Source organism: Schistocerca piceifrons, chromosome 10 (genome assembly GCF_021461385.2).
Source record: "Schistocerca piceifrons isolate TAMUIC-IGC-003096 chromosome 10, iqSchPice1.1, whole genome shotgun sequence".
Lineage (NCBI taxonomy): Eukaryota > Metazoa > Arthropoda > Insecta > Orthoptera > Acrididae > Schistocerca > Schistocerca piceifrons.
Genome location: NC_060147.1, coordinates 81,090,976 through 81,096,229, shown reverse-complemented (window position 1 = coordinate 81,096,229; position 5,254 = coordinate 81,090,976). Strand labels below are relative to the sequence as shown.

Genomic DNA, 5,254 nt, shown 5'->3' with positions numbered 1-5,254 from the left:
AAATCGTTAGCGCGTGAGTCCTGCTCGCACCTGGTCAATTTATATTATATAAAAGAATACTTCACACTCCGTCTTCAGGCTACACGAGTGGCCTACCGGGACCATCCGACCGCCGTGTCATCCTCAGTGGAGGATGCGGATAGGAGGGGTGTGGGGTCAGTGCACCACTCTCCCGGTCGTTACGATGGTTGTCTTTGACCGAAGCCGCTACTATTCGGTTGAGTAGCTCCTCAATTGGCATCACGAGGCTGAGTGCACCCCGAAAAATGGCAAAGGCGCATGGCGGCCCGGATGGTCACCCATCCAAGTGCCGACCATGCCCGACAGCGCTTAACTTCGGCGATCTCACGGGAACCGATGTATCCACTGCGGCAAGGCCGTTGCCAAAAGAATACCTCACGCAGAAAAAAAAATATGTTAAGTAATTTGAAACCGTGACTATGGGCGTACAAAGAAAAAACGCCGGCAAAACAGCAAGCCCTGCACTGGGAGTATCTTGCACGAGGGGTATACAGAATCCCACATTTCAGCCATTTCCCAGGGTACCCTCCACTACGCACCGTGCGGTGGTTACGGCGTATCTATGTAGATGTAGCTGTAGATGTAGTATTAATAACAGCCAAAATTGGCCGTGGTACACGATTTCCGGAATGGATGAAGCGTATAATTAGGTTTGTCGAAATCCTTAGCGCTTGAGTCCTCCTCGCACCTGGCGAATTTTTATTGTAATATGCATGGATAAAAGAATACCTCACTCTCTGTCTCCAGGCGACACGAGTGGCCTACCGGGACCATCCGACCGCCGTGTCATCCTCAGTGGAGGATGCGGATAGGAGGGGTGTGGGTTCAGTGCACCACTCTCCCAGTCGTTACGATGGTTTTCTTTGACCGAAGCCGCTACTATTCGGTTGAGTAGCTCCTCAATTGGCATCACGAGGCTGAGTGCACCCCGAAAAATGGGAACGGCGCATGGCGGCCCGGATGGTCACCCATCCAAGTGCCGACCATGCCCGACAGCGCTTAACTTCGGCGATCTCACGGGAACCGATGTATCCACTGCGGCAAGGCCGTTGCCAAAAGAATACCTCACGCAGAAATTTGAAACAGTTGCTATGGACGTCGGCAAAACAGGAAGCCCTGCACTGGAAGTATCGTGTACAAGGGATTTACAGAATCCCACATTTAAGCCATTTCCTACCCCTCGTGGTCCCTTTAGCTGTCACCACAGTGGGAACACGGTGCTGGTACGCAGTGGATAATGCCGGGTCGCCTTATCTCGCGCCCACCGCTCTCCTAAAGCCGTCGTCACACGGTCCGTGCTGTCGAACGTTAACGTTTAGCGTGCCGAGTTCAACGTGCTGCTGAACGCTCAGGAACGATGCGACTTGTGCACACGGTACGTGGGCCCCAACGTGGTGTACGCGATCGCAACGCACTCCAGCGGTAGTTGAGGGATGTTTCTAGTTCGTAAATCACACTGTTTACTCAACGGGCGCGCTTAAAATTCCCACGTTAGCTTTATTAAAACGCAAAAAAAAAAAAAAAAAATGGTTCAAACGGCTCTGAGCACTATGGGACTAACACTGAGGTCATCAGTCCCCTAGAACTTAGAACTACTTAAACCTAACTAACCTAAGGATATCACACATATCCATACCCGAGGCAGGGTTCGAACCTGCGACCGTAGCGGTCGCGCGGTTCCAGACTGAAGCGCCTAGAACCGCTCGGCCACACCGGCTGGCTTGAAACGCACATTTCCTCCATCGTCCACAGAAAAGTACCATGTCCAATCAATAAGGTCACAGGTTTATAAAAGTTCCATTACAAACAGTGCGGTACAAATTTGGAATACTTCTCCGCATAAGATAAACATTATTTCATCATTCCCACATTTTAGTAAAGCCCCAAAGGCAGTCTTACTTGACCACTGTTCCTACCTTGTAGCAGAATCTTTGCAACATGTGAATTACGAAGCGTAAAAGAAAAATGAGCAAAATATCTTTATACAAGTAGCGCAAGCTGTCCTGTAGATTAAGCCAATCGAACAAAGTCACCACTCAAAAAAAAAAAAAAGGTGAACTTACATTTACGTAACATCAAATATTATAGTATATACTTATATTAAACTAATAATAAAGTATCAGAACCTAATAAAAACGCGAATGTCAGGAAAAAAAAATTTGAAGTGTCAAGACGTGAACCACCGCCCCAACAAACAATTCTACACAGGATTACGCTTTTTTCTTTTTTTTTTTTTTCGTCGCATCTGCTCGGGGCGGACGTCGTAAGACATTCGTTTAAGTTCATTGTTGATCGATTAACTCAGTTTTTTTACTACAGAGGCCAGCTAACTCTCACGCTAAACCGACCACACGCTTGTAAGATCCAACATTGTGTATTACCCCTTGCTGAAAATCTTAACCGTAGATATGTTCCTAATTGAAATTTAATTATAACAAATTGTGCCAAGAACAATGCGGTTTGGGTGGATCTTCAGCGTGTCGCTGCCTTCAAATATCCTACTCTCATAATACACAAGTTACAATAATGCTTTCGCCACGAATACGATGTTTCTCCTTATTTTATTGGAACGAATCACACGTTTAACAACGGGTTTTCCAGTGATTCTCAATTTTCTGGTGCTCAGAAACGGCATATATACATATAGGCTTGAAATTAATGCCAATATGGCGCCTCACAACTCTGTACTGAAGGGAGACAGCGTGCGTGTGACGTAGGTGGTGTTGTGCCATCTCATTGGTCAACGCTCAGACGCATCCTCAGAATATCTGACATGCCAGATATTGCTCTGCACGTTCGGAAAGACTCCCGAACGGCCCGCATCTCGTGGTCGTGCGGTAGCGTTCTCGCTTCCCACGCCCGGGTTCCCGGATTCGATTCCCGGCGGGGTCAGGGATTTTCTCTGCCTCGTGATGGCTGGGTGTTGTGTGATGTCCTTAGGTTAGTTAGGTTTAAGTAGTTCTAAGTTCTAGGGGACTGATGACCATAGATGTTAAGTCCCATAGTGCTCAGAGCCATTTGAACCATTTTGAACTCCCGAACGTTCTGTTCCACACTATGACGGCAGAAACTCGGCACGCTTTTTTTTTTTTTTTTTTTTTTTTTCGTTACTGATCGTTGTGTTTGGTCGTTGCGGACGTCGCAAGACATCCTGTTCAAGTTCGGTGGTTGATCCTTCCACTCAGTTTTTTATTACAGAGTCCAACCGGCTCTCTGACCAAACACGCTGAGCTACCATGCCGGCGTGAAAGTAAACTTTTCACTAGAGGAAAGACTTGAACCAAGGACCTCTCGTTCCGCAGCTGCTCACGCTAACCATGGGACTACGGCGCTCCTAATTTTTTTTTTTTTTCGTTGTATCTGCTTGGAGCGTACGTCGTAAGACATCCAGTTAAGTTCGTTGTTGATCTGTTAACTCAGTTTTTTTTATTACAGAGGGCAAGTTACCCTCTGACCGAACACGCTGAGCTACCGTGCCGGCTGTACGCTCAACGCTCAACGTTCGGATGCACGGTCCGTGTGCCGACGGCTTAAGCCTGGTGTCGTGTGACCAGCTGCTTCCGTGCCGTGCGCGCACCACAGCCTCAAGATGCAAGGGTGAATTCCCTTAAGGAAGTCCTCGCTCCACCCAGAAAGCTGGCAATTTGTAGCGGACAGGCGGCTGCTGGCTGGTCCCCGTGAGTCTTAGCGCGGGTGGTGGCACACGGAGTGAAGGGGCGGAGGTTTTTCTCCGGTGGCCGGATTAAGCGCCAAAGGGTTTCCCTGCGGGGGGTAGAAGGGGGAGGGTGGGGGCGGAACAAGGCCAAACCCCTCCTACAGCCACGAAAAGGATCCCCCTCCCCCCACACAAAGATCGCCGCCGCAAGGAATGAAAATTAAAATCTCCTTGCATGAAATTTGCATCGCTGATTGGCTAATCTGCATATTGATGGCGCCCGTCGGGTAGTATTTATTCAGGGAGATAACTCGCATCCAGATAAGATGTCTCCTCCTCTTCTCTCCTCCTCCTGAACGCGGAAGTTGCTGCAGGGGGGCTCCGTATTTTCTTCGGTTTTATTCCGCCCACTACGGCCCACGCAGTGCTTTCCTTCCGAAAAAATCAGTAACCCTTATGAAGCTTTCGGGAGTCCACCTGGGTGGAGTGAAATAACTTTCCTTCCAGCCCTGACGCCGGCTACGAGCGCTTTTCGCTTGCTGTGTTACAAGATAAGTAATTTAGCTAGTAATTAATCGTTTTTGCTGTCTATTCTATAGTATTTACGTGCATTAGTGTCAGCTAGACGTGATAAATTGAGACGGCCGGTGTGGAAGAGCGGTTCTAGGCGCTTCAGTCGCAGGTTCGAATCCTGCCACGGGCATGGATGTGTGTGATGTCCTTAGGTTAGTCAAGTTTAAGTAGTTCTACGTCTAGCGGACTGATGATCTCAGTCGTTAGGTACCATAGTGCTCAGATTCATTTTTCGTGATAAATTGAAGGTTTCAGTTTGTATTTGCGTCTGAATAAGATAAGCGAAGTTTCTGTTTAGGACAGTTCCACGTGTACGCAAACGTTTGTTTACATTCTTAACTGACGTTAAATAAGCGGGATTAATTCAGTGCGCAATATTCAGTATTCGCGACTATTTGTGTCATTTAGGCTCGATACATTGAAGGTGAAACGTCCCCTTACAAAAATTATAAATGACTGTGCTTAAACTGACACAATATTTTTAGCGCAACGCAATCTGAGTTTCAATAATCCCTACAAAAGAATGGCCCTGACTAACATTAATCTATACCTTTCACAAATCACTTACCTCACAAAAATCTTCGTTACTAGAACTACTGCAATACATCGAGCGCCACTACTACCAGCTAAATAAAAGATTCAAACTACTGAAGGCACAAACTACTGATAGGCATAGTTAGCAAATAAAAGATTTTAGCAGCCCGCGGTGGTCTCGCGGTTCTAGGCGCGCAGTCCGGAACCGTGCGACTGCTACCGTCGCAGGTTCGAATCCTGCCTCGGGCATGGATGTGTGTGATGTCCTTAGGTTAGTTAGGTTTTTTAAGTAGTTCTAATTTCTAGGGGACTGATGACCACAGCAGTTGAGTCCCATAGTGCTCAGAGCCATTTGAACCATTTTTTTTTAAAGATTTTAATAGAGAACAAACAATGTATTTACCTTAATAGTGTTCAAAAGTCATAATATCCAGTCTTACAAATTTACTGTCTCTGATGGACACACGTCCA

General features: G+C 47.1%; 2 pseudogenes; both read right to left on the bottom strand.

Annotated features, from left to right (window-relative positions):
• Nucleotides 1-267: 267 nt before the first annotated feature.
• Nucleotides 268-385, bottom strand: LOC124719295 (annotated as a pseudogene).
• Nucleotides 386-957: 572 nt separating this feature from the next.
• LOC124719255 lies at nucleotides 958-1,075 on the bottom strand (annotated as a pseudogene).
• Between the last annotated feature and the right edge of the window lie 4,179 nt (nucleotides 1,076-5,254).